Genomic DNA, 18229 nt, shown 5'->3' on the forward strand with positions numbered 1-18229 from the left:
GGAGACCTCAGCAGTACAGGTGGCTCTGGGTTTGTTTTTCAATTTCCTTTTTACACATTGAAGTCCGGCATATATAGTGTACGTCGAGCACCCTGGCCTTAAGTGCACGTGGTAACGATGGCTTAACCTTTGCATCCACTGTGCAGAGTACCGGGGTTACAGTGCTCAGCTGCCCGCCCAAAGGCCCGAGTCGGAGTTTGCTCTGAGATGCATTGGAGGAAAGGTCTGGTGACCTACTTCACAGAGGCTCCATGTGTTCTCCTGAGACATACCTGGGGCCTCTGTGATCCCAGGCAACCCGAGGGCAGCGAGCATGCCTTTATTTACCGGTCTAGTCATGGCCTAGGTCAAGCTGTTGCTGATTGTAAACACTGCCGTGGGCGGGTTCTTGGAACTCTTGCTTAACCCCCGCTTGTGTACTTGTGTTACCAAGCCCCTGCTTTGCCAACTCTTATATTTCAAATGCAGGCAACCTATAGTGTGCGCTCTTGTGTGACTGGCTTGATTTTTCTCCCTAAAATATCTGCGAGACCCATCATGTAGGTTAGCAGCAGGTCATTTTTTTCTTACTGTGTGATAGTCCATTGTTTGAACATATCACAATGTATTCATTCAATCTTTTCCATCGGCTTGTAGATGACCAGTAGTTTTACCTTTTTCTGCCTTAAATCCTCTAGCCTGTTCTCCCCAAAGCACAGCCCCGAATGTGGTCACAGGTAAAAGTGCCTTCTTTATGCCTTTTTCTTTAGTCCATCTGCCACCTGTGCTCCTGTTCCGGCCTCACGTTACCTGACCTCTTGGCTGGTGAGAATGCTGTCTTGCCTCTTGGGCGGGGAGGGTCCCAGGTTTCTATAATTACTCCCACCCTCCTCTTCCTCAGCCATCTCTCCATGCTGTGCCCTCAGGTGGCTGGCCGGCCTGCGATCTTGCTGAGAGATGCATCCACCCAGCGCACTGCAGCAGGACGGTGCGGGGAGCATTGAAAGGGCCCGCAGGGCCGCCCAGCCGGCGTCAGCAGGGCTTTACAAGCTTGTAGGGAAAACGTTATGAAGACTATACTCTTCCCCGTTTTCTGAAAAGGATAGTCATGTTATGCACATTATCCTCTATTTCTCTCTCCCTCTTTTGTCTTTTTTTAAAACTATTAGCAAAGTTTTATTTGCTCATTTTTTGCATTTAAAGTATTCTTCAATAACATCCTTGGCTTGAGATTCTTTGCCATAGGCCTTAACAACCGCACAACTGCAACCAACCACTTTCCGGGGTTTTCCTTCTCTGTCAGTTTTGCAGAGGCCCACCCACTCTCCTAGTTTCTTGTTGTCATCAACCTTAATGAGGTTGATCTGGTGTTCAGCACACAGGGCCTCCACCAGCTTGACATACATCGGCTCATCACAGTTGGATGCAAGCGCACAAAGATGAGCTTGGCGCTTGTCTAAGGCTTTGAAGCTTCACGGACTCCACGTGCTAGACCATCGTGGAGGAGGGCGCTCTTCAGCACCTCTTGTAATGCAGTGTTAACGTCCATTACACCTCCAGCAGCAATGCCTTCCTCGGCCTTGGCGGTGGTTACGGGTGGGACTGAATCTTGAACACACCGGAGCCTCCGCCTCCGCACAGCTGGGCGGGGACAGGGAAAGAGCCCTCTTTTGTCTTTCTACCCTCTTTCCTTTTCATTTCCTTTCCCTCCCACCCTCTCCCTTACTCACTCCCATTCCCATACCTCTCCCTTCTCTCTCCTTCCCCTCCCTTCTTTGTTCATTAACTTGATACCTTGGTTTAGTCCTTGTGTTAGAGGTTGAGGGGTTTTTACTTTGGGGTTTATTTTTTGTTTTTTTCTTTGAGAGTTTAAAGATGCTTACAAGATTGCCCTTGTCCCCATGAAGATTAAAGTTAAGATCAGAATGTAGAGAGCTAGTTGATGCAAAACTCAAAAACAAACACAAAAACTCACGGTCAGCTCAGCAACCCGAGGGGACAGGGCAGAAGTGCCCCTGCGAATGTCTGAGAATGTAGCTTCTATGTGACTTTCTCTGGTGGAATGGCTGGCTGACCTTGTGATGAGCAGCTCACTGCGCCACCAGGAATCCTACTTGTTCCAAAGATTTCTTTAATATTTGGACAGTCCTCCTCATTTACTTAAAATGAACTGGAAGGAGAATTGACCACCCAGGTCTGGTTCTCTAGTGTTTTGCTTCCTTGGGTTGTAGGGATTAAATTTAAAAAAAAAAGAAACTGTATCCCACTCCTCAAGTACCTATTCAATTGAGTCCCTCCCCTTTCTGTGTATCCTTACGGACATTATAAGTCCCTGTTCTATGGTGGAAATATGTGCTCTGCAGGCCTGGTGAATAAGCAGCTCTAATGTAAGGGGAATTCCCTCTAATGAGTGACTTCCCTTACCTTAGCAGCAGCCTGATCCATCTACTGGAACAGAACCATGATGGCAGGTAGCAGCACACAGTGCAGATTTCGTCTCTGGGTGAAGGAACACGGAGAATGTGTGGGGCGTGTGGTTGGTGCCCGCCTGCTCATTCCCATGCCAGCCAGCTTTAGAAAGCAGGCACAACTAGAAACACGTCGTCAGACAGAGGGCGAGGCAGCAAACCATCGGGTGCTCGATTTTAGTTTAGTTCCCTTAACATTTTTTTATTGAATACCTACTATGCACCAGACTCTTTTGTAGACCTTGATATTTGTTAGTTTAAAAATAGACAACAATTGTTCCTCTCCATGTGCAGCCTAGTGAGGCTGGGCAGGTAGACAATAACTTATTAGCTTAATAAAATAGTGAATTGGGCAGCATGTCAGAAGGTAATAAGGGTTATAGGTAAGAGAAGAAGAGTAGGGTCAGAATTAAATATGCCAGGGTGGTAGCTGATTATGGTATTAAATAGCATAGGCAGATTGGGCTTCCTCGAGAAGTTGAGAATTCATTAAGATGCTTGGAATATTGCAAGATGCTTCTCTGTCCTGTAATCTAGCCAAAAGGGTCTTAAAAGTGAATTAACAAATCTTTGTCCAAGAATGATTTATAATTTTCTGATGGAAACTATTTGGTCCCCAAGAAAGAATTAGATGTTCGACAGTGGTCCCAGCAGACTTCCAGTGGCATTAAATGTTAGGGAAGGGTGGGTGCGAATCATGGTTTCCACAGAGACGATGCTGCTCGCATGATGGGAGGGCTCCGTGGCGACAGACAGAGATGCGGAGAGCTTCTCCTGGCCCTATTCAGAGTCAGACAGGCCTTCTTTGCATCAGGCTCTCCCATTTGACATTTGTCTTGCCGACTTCACTTCCCTGTGCTGCGTTCTCCTCCTCTGCAAGATGGGACTACGAACACTTTGCTCGACATGTTGTAAGCATTACTGCAGTCTGGCCTGGGGACTGATGCATGTCGAGAATTCACTGTGCAACAGGGACTGTTAGTATCTTTCCTTGGCATGCGGGATTGTTGGAGGTTTTGCCCCAGATTGGCCAGATCACCGCGAAACGATGACTCTCTCAAAGGCATCCACGGCCTCGGTCCAGGAAGCAGCAAGGGGTTAGAAAGCACTGACGCTTCTTACCTTCACCTCCCGACACAGGGCCAAAGTTCTAGAACAACATATGGACCCTAAGAGCTCTCGGGGCTGTCTCACAGCAGGAGGACTTGTAAGCACATGGCAGGGCAGAGAGATGTGGCAATGGAATCTTGCTAGAGCAGCAGTCGTAAGCGCTCACTCCTGGGACTGCCATCTGTTCCGCTCGTCCCCACTCAACACCACAGAGTAGAATCCAGGAAATGCACAAGAAAGAGAGATGCACCTTAGGGACCAGGCTAAGGGGCAGACTTACAAAGGAGGTTGCTCCTGGTGTGACCCACTCAGCCCCTCCGAAAAATCGGTGACGACAGTCTGAGCTGGTGTGCAACAGGGGATTTGTATACCTTGACGTTGAAGAATCCGACCACAGTTGGTTCATGTGTTTGGAAAATGCTGACTGCCCTCAGCGTGTCGGTTACTACGCTTGCTGTTGGACAAATACAGACAGCTAAGACACACTTCCTTCCCGGAGGGAACGTCTACCTTTCAGGTGGGGATTGCAATCTGTCCAGGGCAGGGTGGGGGGAGGGAGGTCTGTGGTGGTGGAGCAGCATGCCTGTAGAATAGTTGGAAAGCTACAAACATTTGGGAAATGTGCATTTGAGCTTTATTAAAACTTTAATATCTAGATAGCCCTGACTTCAAAGTCATATTTTCCATGGCACTGAAATAGTACTTTGTGGGATGAAGGCACTCTGGTAAGACAGAGAAATCACTGAGAGAACTTGCCTGTGGCCGCCCATAGATCACAAACAAAATATGTTTGGGTTGGAATCAGCCTGTACATGTGCAGACTAGAAGCTATAGCAGCAATACTTTTTGACTCACTCTCATCAACTGCTTCATTTCTTTAATACTTTGAGTCCAAAGCTGGACGATCAAGGTTCACTCTCTCATGTCCATGGTGGCTAGGAGAGTGTTAAGAACTGCTGTTGAACTTAGATTCAACTGCCTCCTCTTCTGAATCCTAGCCTAAAAGTCTCTCTTCCTTTTTCCTTTACTGTTGTGTTTTTAAAACAAAAATTTTAAGAAAGAGTACATCTCGTTTTAATAGAAAGTATATATTAAAACACAAACCAACAAACCCAGACTCGTTGCCATTGAGGAGCCTGTGACTCCTAATGACCTCTAGGTCAGGAGAGCCCCGAGCTCTTCTTACAGGATTCTGAAGCCCTGGCTTTCTTCTGAGGAGGAACTGGTGGTTTGAACTGCAGGCGTTTGCAGTTTAGTTCAATGTGTAACCACTACGCCACCAGGGCTCCTTTAAAGAAAATAGAGGAAGAAAATTCAAGATAGCAAATGTTAACAATTCTTCCCTCAAATAGCGAACCTCTAATATTATATCTCTGCTTTCCATATGCTTTCTAGATAGTATATACCTACATTGTTTATATTTACATACTCTATTATGGGTTTCAAAAGTTCCTAAAAAAAATTTAATTACTTTTGAAGTCCTTTTTCTTAAAGCATATTCTAGGTCGATAGTCTGTTTACTTTGTACATCTACAATCTGTATTTGTTGTATCATAATTGACTCAAATAATATATAGTATTGTAGTGTTTTTAACCTGTTTTTCTCTTCATAGTATATCATGAGCCACATTTCATGTCAGCAGCTCTGTTTGTGGCTTTCTAAAAGCTGAAAGTCTTCCAGGGTTTCTATGTGTGTGTATATGCATTAATGTGTTCCATGATTTCTTTAACCATTCCCATTGAGAACGTTAACAAATGTTGACATTGACATACAGCTTGGGTTATTTATTTTGGAGATTTCCAGGAGAAAATTATACTGTCAAAGACCAAAGAACATGAGGCTGTGTGGTTTGATTTTTCCTGCATCTGATTTCCTTGTTAACATTACCATATATGATACATACCCAGTATGCCTGTTTGGAAAAATTATAGCTGTTGATATTGAAGACACTGAATGCAAATGCTGCTTTGGATCTATCAGTATGATAATGGAAACCGCTGCATATACTCCATCCCTGCCAGCCTTCCCTAGAAAACCTTGATCTTACTTGTTCTTGCAAACTCAGTAGGATTTCCCTTTTGTGACTGTAGCTTGGGTTTGGACCATGGCACGGTGAGTAAGCAGATTTTCATCCTAGTCTAATATCTCTAGTGAAATCGCCACGTCAAAAACCCCCAAACAAACAAGAACCACAGTTGAGTGTGACAGTGCCTTGGCAGAGACCTAGAGTTTGGAAACCAACAGGTAGGAGCTTCCTCGACATGCCTCCGACTCAACGAGCTGACGAACACATTCTAGCACTGCAGTCCAGTCCAGTCGTGGAGGCACTATGGGCAAAACATTGACTGCCACAGGAAGCAGCAAAAGAAGGTGGACGGAATTCACTGAGTCATTGTACCAAAATGATTTATCAGAGCGGTCCCTAAGTTACAGGTCCCCACTCTCTCAGGCCCATCTGTACCCATCTTGTCGGCTACATTCTGTGGCTCTAGACAGGCCCTTGGCTCCTGCCACCTCAGAGCTACCCGTGCTTAATTTGAAGTTGTCCGTCCTGTGCCTTGAGTTGCTGAATGGATAAGCTACAGGGTGAGCCTTGGCCACTTCCACGGGCCTGTTTTACTTTTTCTGATCATTATTGCCGTTTAGACATCAAAGTGCCTGGCTTCTCTAATGTTGTACTGACGCGTTAGGCCTACCGGGTCTTTCAGTAGCCCTTTCAGTAAAGAGCAGCGAGGCTGGAAGGAGCCTCTTCTAGTTAGAGTTGCACTAACTGTCGTGGTGGCCCATGTGCTACCAAGAATGTATTGCGCAATCTGTTTCCAGCATCAGTGCTTCAGCTGATGTGTTGGCCACGTGCAGCTTTGAAATAGAGTCATCAGATAGTCCAGAAGGCAAGAGCATCAGCTTCCAATGGAGAAGCATATCCCCGTTAGTGCACCATCGAACCGAGAAGGAAATTGAGCAAGAAGCAGCAGTTGAAGTTTTCCTGTTTAGGGACCCATAGCATGGCTTTGAACAAGTAAGGAAACCCAGATGGGTTATCCTGATTGGTGTTTACATCCATCTGGCTTGTGAACCGGTTGCAAATACAGGAGAGTTGCATGGTTACAACTTTCCTGGTTTGGGCTTACACTACAACCAGTCTGGCAGGATCTGGAAGGGGCCAGTGCCTCTCCACCTTGAAGTTCCCTCAGATGAGCTCACCAATGGTTGTTGGTCATAGGCGTCTCAGTCTTCATGCCATCTTCGAAGAGGTATTTGAGAGGCCGCCTTCTGAAGGTTAATTTGAAATAGTTCAGAATTGATTGCTAAGGATACATTTACAAACATTGTAAAGTAAATTGAATTTAAGGTTGAAGAAGTTCAACTATTCAGCTAAAACTACTGTGAAACATTGTTAAGCTCAGTCCAAGACTTGGTGGGTGTCTTGTCTTTGATAGTTAATTCTAATTTTACAATTACAGACAGGTGTACAAGAAAAATAACAACAAAAGCCAAAACAATGTGGAAATTAAAAACCAAAGAATTGATTGCTATTCACTCATTGCAAGAGGTAATGTATGATGAAGAAAACCAAAAGGAGCATTGACGGAAGAAGTCCAAGTTGCACTGAAGCCGTCGATGAAAAACAAGGTTCCGTAAATTAACAGAATACAAATTGAAGTGTTTCCACAAATTGATGCAATGCTGGGAGCACTCATTCGTCCGTAGCAAGACATCGGAGCGACATAGCCACCTGGAAGTTCTCTGTAGATGGTACCTGTTTCAAAGAAAGGCTACTGTGTTCGGCTGAGCTGAGTAGAGAAACGAACCCTGTGACACTCATATATGTCTGAGAAAGAGTTTTATATCAAGGAAGAATTATGTATCAAGAAAGCATCCCAGCCCACACCAACTGAAGTCCGTTAGTTGGACCTGCTATTCAAGCTGGATTCAGAAGAGGGGGTGAAGCAAGGGGTATCACAAAGGTTTTAGCGGAAAGAGAATGTAGAAAGATGCTTGTACTTAATTCACTAGACAAGGCATTCGACTGTGCGGGCAAATAATCTACATTGTATACATACCAGTATTAAAATTCCAGAACCCTTCATTATGCTTATACAGAACCTGTGCACGGACCAAGGGGCAGTTGTTTGAAGAGAACAGGGAGTATGATTGATCTTATTGGATCATGGAATGTTATAATATCTGTAAGAACTCCCAATAAAATGAGTAATTTTTAAAAAAGGTTTTAAACATTGAAAAAGGTTGTGCATTAGGGTTGTATTCTTTTACCATACCTGTTGAATTTGTATGCTGAGTAAATACTCAGAAGCATTTACTGATGAAGATCAAAGACTTTGGTATGGTTCATACCTCAAAATAAGGAAAACGAAAATCTTCAGAGCTGGCCCAATGAGCAACACAGGATAAACAGAGGAAAGATTTAATTTGCCAGGGATTTTATTTTACTTGGATCCATAATCAATATCGATAGAAATAGCAGTCAGGAAATCAAACGTTGTATTACATTGGGCAGATCTGCTTCCAAAGACGTCTTTAAAGACTTAAAATGACTTTTGAGTCACTTTTAGGACTAGCGTGTGTTGGGCTTAGCCATGTTACTTTCAGTCGCTTCATATGGTGCAACACCTGCCTCATGACCAAGGAAGACGGAAGAACTGGTACCTTTGAATTATGGTGAGTTGGTGAAGAATATTGAATTTGCCATGGACTGTTGGAAGAACAAACAAATTTTATCTTAGAAGAAATACAGCTAGAATGCTTCTTAGACGGTGATGACAAAACTTTATCTCAAGTACGTTGGGTCATTTTATCAGAAGGGACCAATCCCTGAAGAATGATATCATAGTTGGAAAAGGAGGGGGTAAATGAGCAGATTCTGAATGAGATGAATTGATACAGTGGCTGGAACAATAGGTGTAAATATAGCAACATATAAGACGGTGGAGGGCTTGGCAGTGTTTCATTCTGTTGTACATAGAGGTGCTATGAGTTGGAAATGACTTGATGACACCGACAGAAAGACAAGAACAGCCAGCTGCTTCTCTCACAAACAACTGGCGCATGGGTCAGGGCAAGAGCTGACACCTAGCATTGTTGCTCTTCTCACCCTCATTGCTCCTCTCCATATTGCATCAGCTCCGGTTGGGGAGCTGGAGTGGCAAGTGCTGTTTTCCCCAATTCTGCTGTGTATCTTTGTGGTGCTATCTGTGGCTGATGTAGTCCCTCAGCGTGTGCCTGGGAGGCTGCCATCTTGCTGTGGCTGTGGCTGTGGCTGCCTCTGATGGATGGTCCAGCAGCCCAGACTTGATTATCACAGCTGCTCTTTCAGAGTTGGCTTGTAAAGCAGGGAACCAAGCCACCTCCTCCACCTGCTCACAGAATGTACCCATAGTTCTCTATCACTTGGTCGGAGATGCTTTTGGACTTTACCAGAGGGAAAGTCTAGAGCTTTTGAATGATGTCATGATCACCCACATAGATTTCTTTAACCTTGCCTATAAAAGCCAATTTGGTCACATTTGCTGAAGAAATTTCTCTATGACCCTCTCTGGGGTGTGTAAGTTAGTAGCTGGGTTTAGTAATTTTCCATTACATAATAAGATTATGCTGTATATGAGGTGGTACCCCAAAACCCAGATTTTTTTTCAAAACTGTATTTAATTTTTTTAAAACAAAATAACCTTAACACCTTCAAAGTGCTCTCTATCACATGTAATATATTTGTCATATCTGCAATTCCACTCTTAGAAACATTTTTCAAACTCATCTGTTTGGATGGCTGATGGCATCTCCCTCACTTTTTTTCTTCACCTCTTCTATATCATCAAATCACTGACCTTTCATGTCCCTTTGATTTGTGGAAGCAAAAAGAATTTGCACGGAGCAAGGTCAGGTGAGTAAGGTGCATGGGGCAAAAGAGGCATTCTGTTTTTTTTTTGTTTGTTTGTTTGTTTGCCAAAAACTGGCTCACTGTGGTGGCTATGTGAGCAGGTGCACAGTCTCCCGTCTGCTACAAATCAGACCTTTTGTCGTCTTACACTGTTATGCAATCTTTTCAGAACCTCAAAATAGAAAGCTTGCTTACTGCCTGTTGTGGTGGAATGAACTCCAAATGTACTATCCTCCTTATGTAAAAAAAGAAAAACAAACCCAAACAAACAAATGAGCATAGTCTTGATCTTTGATTTCACTTGACAAGCCTTTTTTGTGTGAGGTGACAATGGCGTCTTCCACTGGCTTGAGCGATGTTTGGTTTTGAGGTCATCAGAATAGCACCATGTCCCTTCACCAGTAATGACCTTGGGAAAAAAGCCTGGATCACTTCAGAGCTGTTCTTTCAAAGCACGGCATGTTTCCACTGCAGACTCTTTGCTGGTCAGTCAGAACCTGTGTTAGTCTGGGTAGACTAGAGAAACAAATTCATAGAGCCACTCATGTGTTTAAGAAACTGCTTTATAAACAAGAGCAATTGAATATTGAAAAACATCCCAGCCCAGGCCAGATCAAGTCCATAAGTGTCTGTGTTAGGCCATAAATCCCATGCCAATCTGTAAAGTCCTCTTCAGACTCACGAAATACATGCAGTGATGCCAAATGCAGGAAGATCACAGGCCAGTGGGGGGAAAGTCTTGTGGATCCAGTGGCGGTGTAAGTATCTCAGCACTGGCAAGGGTCTCTATGCTTCCTCCAGCTCCAGGGCTCTAGCGTAGCTCCATGTGTCTTGTCCACAGGAATGTACCACAGGGAGTGAGCATGTGTCCCAGTGAGTTATTTATCTCCTTAGTTCCTCCAAATGAGGTCATCAAGCTGCGACCTGATTGACAGATTGAATCCACCCCTTCACTCTGAAGTCTCAAATTGACAGCAGATGATGTAACTACCACAGAGCCCGAGGCACACATTTTGCAACAAACCTTCACATTCCCAAATCTTCCATTAACATTTGCTGAACTGAGCTCCAAGAGAGTCCAGATAACTTCCCCATCTCTTCAGTGATCTGTTGTTGTTCTTCGAGCACAAGTGCATGGATTTTGTTGACATTTTCATCCTTTCAGGATGTTAAATGTCCAGAATAAGGTTTGTCATCAATTGATATTTCACCTATTTGGAAATGAGAAAAACACTCATACACTTGAGTTTTTCCCATAGCGCTGTACTTGTGAGCTGTGTTCAACATCACAACAGTTTCTGCGGCCTTTTTCCTGCTAGGAAACATTTCACAGCCATCTGCTGTTCTCTTAAATCGGCGATCACAAAAAAAAAAATGAGTTTCGAGTGAAACTGCTTTCAAGAAAAAATTCACTGTGACCAGAGAGAACCTTCCCAGGCAACGCCACTGGGTGCATTAACTCAGAGTGAGTTGCTGGATACTCTTCAACGGCGGGAAAAATGCACACTGCAAAAGCTCTATCCAGCGGAGCATTTTTTTTCTTGGGGGGGGCGGCTACCCACTCATGTGCTATAATGTAACCTGATATTTTCTTGTGTAGGTATATTATCAAGGTATTCAATGTTCTATTGAATGTACATTCATTTGTTAAACTATTTAACAAACCAAAAGAGAAGACAGTCTTTCCACCATCATTCAGTGAAAGAGTGGGAGAGACAGATAACAGTCGTGTAATGGTACAGATTTAAAGAGCTCTGAAGGAAAGTTATTCTCTCGGCAAGTAAGAAGGGGCTCAGATGACGCAATGCAAAGGCACATGCTGTTAGATTATTTAAGGCTGACGTTTGTTGAATGTCCTCTCTGTGGATCATCAACCCCAAGACTAAGGTACTACGGTCTCTCCATTTTACAGAAGGGAAAACCAATTAGACAAGGCATCAAAAGAAGAAGGCTCCACATCCAGGCTGCTATTCATTGCCCACCTGAACCCTTTAAGTGGTACTCACTGCTTCTTGCCATCCCATATTGTCTTTCTGGAATGCAGAAGGGAACCAGAAGAACCCCGTCTGAGAAGTGGGGGGCAGTGCCTCATCAGACATAAGGGAGATAGGGGAATTGTAGGGGTCAAGCGTGGGAGCCTTGTGAGCCTTGTGATGCTCTTTCTATTGCAAGAGCTTTTACTAGTTGTTTCCAATCTGCCACCCCCAGTTCCTGGGCTCAGTTCGGCACCGTGAAGCGAGTGCATAAGTACTCCCAACATCTTGGCAAGTTGCTCTCTAAGGGTTCTATTGACTTCTCATTATTGGCCATGAAAGAAAACGTCGAGGCACATTGTAGGGGGGTCAGAATCAAGGATTCTGTTGGTGAGTCATCTGCTTTAAATTATGGTGGATGTTTGGGACTCAGGGCTCCCTCCTTCTGCACACTATCACGAGCCAGTAAGCCCAAGTTCAATGGCCTTTGACTTTGAATTCTTCTATAACAGTGGGCGTCAACCTTCCTAATGCCGTGACCCTAATGCCGTGACCCTTTCATACAGTTCCGCATGTTGTGGTGACCCCAACCTTAAAATTATTTTCATTGCTACTTCTAAGTGTAATTTTACTACTGCTATGAATCATAATGTAACTGATATGCAGGATGTATTTTCATCGTTACAAATTGAACATAAAAGCATATGAATAATCATAAAAACAATATGTAATTATATATTGTGAAATGTTTATTTCTAACTACAAATAAATGAACTTTTGTCTTGAATCATGGTGTAGCATGGGTAACCGCCTTCACGCCAGCTACTTGTATGTTGGTGTATCTGCATGTGGGCGCACTTGCCTGGAGATGGATAGAGGAGTGGTGTTCCTAAGACCATTGGAAATATGTGTTTTCCAATGGTCTTAGGTGACCCTGTGAAAGGGTCATTTGACCCCCAAAGGAGTCACGACCCATAGATTGAGAATCGTTGTTCTATAACGTTCTTGTGCAAAGGTGATTTTCTTCTTCCATGTATATACTGTTGTGTTAGTGTGGGTAGACTAGAGAAACAAATTCATAGACAATCATATGTGTATAAAAAGGAGCTTTAGATACAAGAGCAAATGAATATTGAGAAAACATCCCATCCCATTCAAGATCAAGACCATAAATCCAATATTAGCCCTATGTCTGATACCAATCTATATTCTTCTTCAGACTCACGAAACACATGCAATGACACTGAATTCAGGAAGATCACAGGCCAGTGGGTGGGAAGTCTTGCTGATCCAGTGGTGGTGTAAGCATCTCAGTGCTGGCAGGGGTCTCCAGGTGGCTTCCTGCAGCACCAGAGGTATCTGGCTGAATCAGGGCATCTTCATTTACCTTCTCATCAGAAATGTCTGGTGAAGCCGAGAGAGAGAGTCTTCCACCTTCAGGGAGGATTACAGGAATTGTCAAAATCCTCAGGAGAAGGCCATGCCCACACAGAGGCCTCACTGGCTATATCCCGATTGACAGGCTAGACTCCACCCCTACACTCTCGACACCAGATTACTTAACTACCACAACCGTCATTTTTCTTTCCCTTTGTTTGTACTTACCTACCCTGGAGTCTGTTTCCTTTCCATATCGTCACATCCTGGTTTCAGAGCTTTCCATGCGAGGGGGTTTAGCATGGGGGTTGTGTGTGTGCGTGCGCGCGCAAGTGTGCAGGAGCCATGGAGATACCCTAAGACTAATCTTGTGTGGTGACGGCTGCATGAGGAAGTGTACACCTGGCTTATTAAATAGCAACCAAGATTTTAAAACTAAACCATGTGTTGGTCAACAAAATACCTCCAAGGCCTGAGTCAATCCCAAGTTTCTGCTTTGTGACTTCTGGGAAAGAATACAGAATTGGGGGTGGGCAGGTGGGAAGCACTTGGGAAATGAGGGGCGGCATAAAGAGGGCATGGCTCAAGCTCCCTGTCTCCCCCAATTAAAGACGTACAGCCAGGAGAGCTTGCTTTGTGCTGCTCTAGCACTTGAAAGTGACCCTGGCCCCATACGCTCAAAGGATGTTGTGACTGTGCTGTAGATGGACTTCATTAAAGGGCATGTTGTGTTAGAAGTGATGGGGATGTGAGAGGACAGGGATGATCATAGTATTTGGGCCAAAAAATAGATTGACAGTGTTTAAAAATATTTATTCCATGAAGGACAAGATCTGTTCTCAAATGAAAGAGGAAGGAAAATTGCTCATTATTAGCCTCCCTAGCTCATCCTGCTCTTTCTTCCCTAAGGATCCTTTTAACCACCCTGGCGGCCTTTGGGGAGGACGGGCTCACGACTCAGTCATAAGGGAAGTGCCCAGAGCACCTGACAGAGGATGCCATCACCATGGCCAATCCCCACAGCTCCTGTGAGAAATGGGCCAAACCATCCCTTTAGCCTCCTTGGGAGAACATAGCACAGAGAGGGGAAATACTTAGGCTGCTTCCGATGCTCACATGGATCAGACCCCGATCCCCTCTGGCCCGCAGTGTCTTCTGTGTAGATGACCCTAGCGGCATGCTTGTCTACACGTTATTTTTGTTAATAGTTAGGATTAAATAAAATACATGTTTAAAGCACAAAGCATAATCCTTGGCACGTGTATTAGTCTGGGTACTCTAGAGAAACAAATCCACCGAAATTCATATAAAGGTTAAGTGCGCATCAAGAAAACATCCCAAACCAGTGCTGCCCAAGCCCACAAGTCCAACATTAACCCATTAACCCATATGTCCAACACCAATCCACAAAGTCCTCCTCCATCTCACAAAACAGACGTAATGATGCCAACTGCAGGAGGAAAGCTGAGTCAGTGAATGTGTAAGCATTTTAGCGCTGGCAGTGGTCTCCGCATGACTGCTCCAGTCCCCAGGGCTGAATCAAGATAGGTCCATGTGACTTCTCCTTGAGGATGTCTTGCAGGAAGTGAGCCTTGCAAGCTGAAGCAGGGAACTGCTAAGGCAGCTGCACCCTGGTCCGACCATCACAAAGCCAGAGACCTGAGAACTTGAAAGGCAAGGTCCACTGGCCATTTATCGCTCTACCCTTCACTTAGGCCCACATGTGTTTATCAGCCATGTTGGCACAATAAACTTTCACTATATCAGCACATGAAAGAGATTCAACAATGACTTGATCTCTTTTCATCTTCTGCTCCTAGCAAGAATTCCTTGGTCTAGTGAGTTTGGTGTTACATTTCTTTTAGTAGAACATTTACAATAGAATTTGCAATAGAACATTTTTCTCAACTGTTGTCAGGGAGTATGGATACACTAGAACCCTATGATATTTTTCTAATTATATATCGGCCTTACTTTGAAAGAACCCAAGAACACACAGGACCACAGTGTAGTAAGGCTCGCTACAATTTACAGAGCATTGTAAGAGACTTTGCTTATTCAATACAATAGTGCAAGGATCATTTAACTTTCACAAATACAGACGAGGTGTGTGTATGTAACAATGTTGTGATTGCTGTGGGTGCTCAGGATTTCAACCATCAAAACCTCAGTTCCTGCCCTCAAAAGGCTCCTGGTCTAATTGATCACTAGGAATATTGTTGACCACTGGCGATAATTCAGAGTGCAGTGAAAGAGAGCCACTGCCCTGATAGTGCCAGGTCTGATGACCTAAACTGACTTGTGCATTCTGGCCACCACAGGTGGAGGACCTGTGGCACAAGGAGCAGAGAGGATCAAGCTGGGGGCAGGCTGGTGTCCATTCTGAAGAACCGTATCCCTCAAATGTAGTAGCTGTTACTGTGCAAGGAAAGCCATTGAACCTTTGGATCATAAGGCCCCATCCGCTCCCACAGTGATGTGATTTGGTGTCTGTAATTTGTGGTGGATGCAAAGAAACCATGCTCTGTCAGTCAGAAATGAAGGTGAATTGCCTCTGAAATAATAATCCAAGTCAATAAGAAAATACTGCTGATTTCATACCCTTTCTATTCAAATGCGGATGAAGAATATGCATTTGCACAGAATAATTCTTGAAAATGGATGTGTTGCTTTACTCATGCTATCAAAGATGAGTGTCTTACAGAGATGACAAGATGAGACCTGGATTATTAAAAACCAAAAATCCAACAATAAAGATGGGGAGTACAGTGCCACACATCCCTCTTTTTTCTTCCCAAAGGTTAGGGATGATCCCAATGGTATCACCTGAGACAGCGGTTCTCCCCCTTCCTCATGCCGCCACCGTGTCAGACAGTTCCTCAGGTGGTGGTGACCCCCCACCCATAACATTATTGTTGTTGCTACTTCATCTCTGTCATTTTGCTTCTGTTATGACTCGGGCGACCCCTGTGAAAGGGTTGTTGGACCCCCAAAGGGGCCACGACCCACAGGTTGAGAACTGCTGCTCGAAGCGAAGCAAGCGTGCCGTCGTGTGCAAGGGCAAGGGGTTTTTCTGCTGCTGGAAGAAGGCAGTGGGTTTACTTACCCCTTATTGCAACATTGAGGTGCCGTGCTCCTCACCTGCTCACATTTATTAGCCGCATTAACCAGCCAAGCAGAGTCACAAATCAACAAGACAAAAATGAGCTGACTGCAGGCAGGGACTCGGTGATGGATGGTTGCCATAACAACTGGCTGTGTTGTGGATGTGAATCTCAGCACCCTCTTTGACCTCTGTCAACGGTTGCATCATAGCCTGTCAACCTGGGAGCATGTGGAGCACTGAGTTCTTTCTGGATTTATACGGACGTGTCTGTGTGCCGAGAACTTTTGTTTGGTGATCAAACCAAACAAAATGCTGAAAGCATGCAACTGTTATTGGAACACTAGACTTCTAGTTACCATGTAACTCATCAAAACCCCCAAAATCGGTGGGAGGAAGCTGAGGCCTTCTTCTGCTGCGTGTTACAGTGTCAGAAACCCACAGGCAGATCTACTCTGCCTTGCTGGTTGCTGGGCCAGATGATTCAATGGCAGTGAGTTGGTTTTTTGCTTGTTTGTTTGTTTTTTGGGGGGTGGAGTGGCATAATGGACTAAGCAGTGAACTGCTATGCAGGAGGTCTCTGGTTGGAGCTTGCCAGTGGCTCTGCAGGAGAAAGGCCAGGCTGTCTGCTCCCTTAAAACCCAGAGACAGTTCTACTCTGGCCTATAGAGTTACTATGAGTTGGCATTGGCTGGATGCCAGGGAGGTTGCTTTGTTTTGTGAATCACCATTTTAGAATTAATCTGTTGAAAACACTAAGCTTTGCGGAATCTCTTCTTAATCAGCCGAATGTTGTGTAGCTGTCAATTGTTGTGTAGCTGTCAATTGTTGTGTAGCTGTCAATTGTTGTGTAGCTATCAATGTCTTCCTTCTTTTCCTCCCTCCCTCCTTCTAAACACGTAAGAGATCTTTTCAAAGTACCCTAGCTGAAAACCAAGCAGAGAGACAAGTGTGAGACTCACCTGTGTGTGCTCAGTTTGTGCGGTGGCAGACTCTGGCTCCACCTAACTAGCTTCCTGGTGCATAGCAGGGATCCAGGATCGCTCCAAAGGCAGCCCCTCAGCATTCTGCCTGCCGTCCGTCCGGGCTTCTTTTCAGGGAAATGTTGAAAAAAAGAGCTAAAAAAAGCACTGCCCTGCAAAACCGCCTGCAATCAGATCCACCGTGCACTCTTATTTTCTGCTACGTGGATTGGGGACAGTCATCTCTGGCCAGATAACGAGAAGACGAACAGGTGTAACGGAGCACGTAGCCGGGAGAAGAGTCACTGGGTCATCATGACTACATTTCGGGAATTCTTTCCTAGTCAAAGTGGGAACGTGACATGCTGAGTACACCAGCAATGTCGCTTACCTGGCAGCACTTTGTTTCCTGATGGCTCGTAGGCATCTAAAGCCATCTTGGATTTTATGCAGTGCAATTCCATTTCCTCTCTCCAGGAAACGGCTTGTTGTTTCTCAAAGACCAGCTCTGTTTCCTGTTCTGAATGGTGCTGACCGTGACCCGAGCAGCTGGCCCAGCACCCCCAGGCCAGCTCCCATGAGAAGGAGGGCTGCCTTTCTGCCAGGTGTCACGTGTGTGTGTACAGCGGCTGTGAGGGTGGTGAAGCCCCATTACTTCTGATGGGGTGGGGCAATTCCTGCCCAGTGAGCAGGCTGGTCAAGGTTGATTGTCTTTCATGGAATTCTTAGGTTTGGGTTGGCTCCTTAGCAATTTCTAATGTGTCACTGGGTTGAGAAAAAAGGATGCCTGGTCCCAGGGAAATCTGACTTCGTTTCCAGTCAGGCATCCCGTAAACATCAGCAGGCAAAGAAAGCCCCTTTGGAGAGGAGAGGTTCCCTTCCTTCCTGCTGCTGGTGGGCTGAAGCGGGAGGAGCACCGTTCCAGCTTTGCACAGGGATCGAAACCATCAGCTCCCCACTTCTGTGTCCCAACCACCAGTACGATGGAGACCACTAGCCAGTTGCTATTGGGTCAAATCTGACTCATGGTGGCCCAGAGGCACCAGCGGGGAATAAACAGGCTCCATAAGGTTTTCAGTGACTGATTTTTTTGGGAAGTAGATACCCAGATCTTTCCTCCCAGGCACGTCTGGATAGACTCAAAATTAATACCTGTTGGTTAGCAGCCTAGTGCCCTCAAGGAGTCCCAGAACGAGGAGAGTAGGCCGGCAGATGATTCTAGCCTCAATTTCAAGTTTCCTGGCTAGCGCTAGACAACGTACTGTCACATGGTATCTGCACCCTGAAGAGGTCAGAACGAAGCAGGGCAAAGCCTGGTGAATCTCAGAGTGCTTGTTTTCTAGTGTTTCAGCATCAGTGT

At 45.0% G+C, this 18229-nt stretch overlaps 1 protein-coding gene and 1 pseudogene across 16 annotated transcripts in view; one reads left to right on the forward strand and one right to left on the reverse strand.

Annotated features, from left to right (window-relative positions):
• The window catches only part of MAGI1 (membrane associated guanylate kinase, WW and PDZ domain containing 1), a 728953-nt gene that overhangs the window by 180682 nt on the left and 530042 nt on the right, over positions 1 to 18229 (forward strand). The window lies entirely within an intron of this gene.
• Positions 1159 to 17306, reverse strand: LOC142448525 (small ribosomal subunit protein eS12-like; annotated as a pseudogene).

The sequence above is a fragment of the Tenrec ecaudatus genome, chromosome 5 (genome assembly GCF_050624435.1).
Source record: "Tenrec ecaudatus isolate mTenEca1 chromosome 5, mTenEca1.hap1, whole genome shotgun sequence".
Classification (NCBI taxonomy): Eukaryota; Metazoa; Chordata; class Mammalia; order Afrosoricida; family Tenrecidae; genus Tenrec; species Tenrec ecaudatus.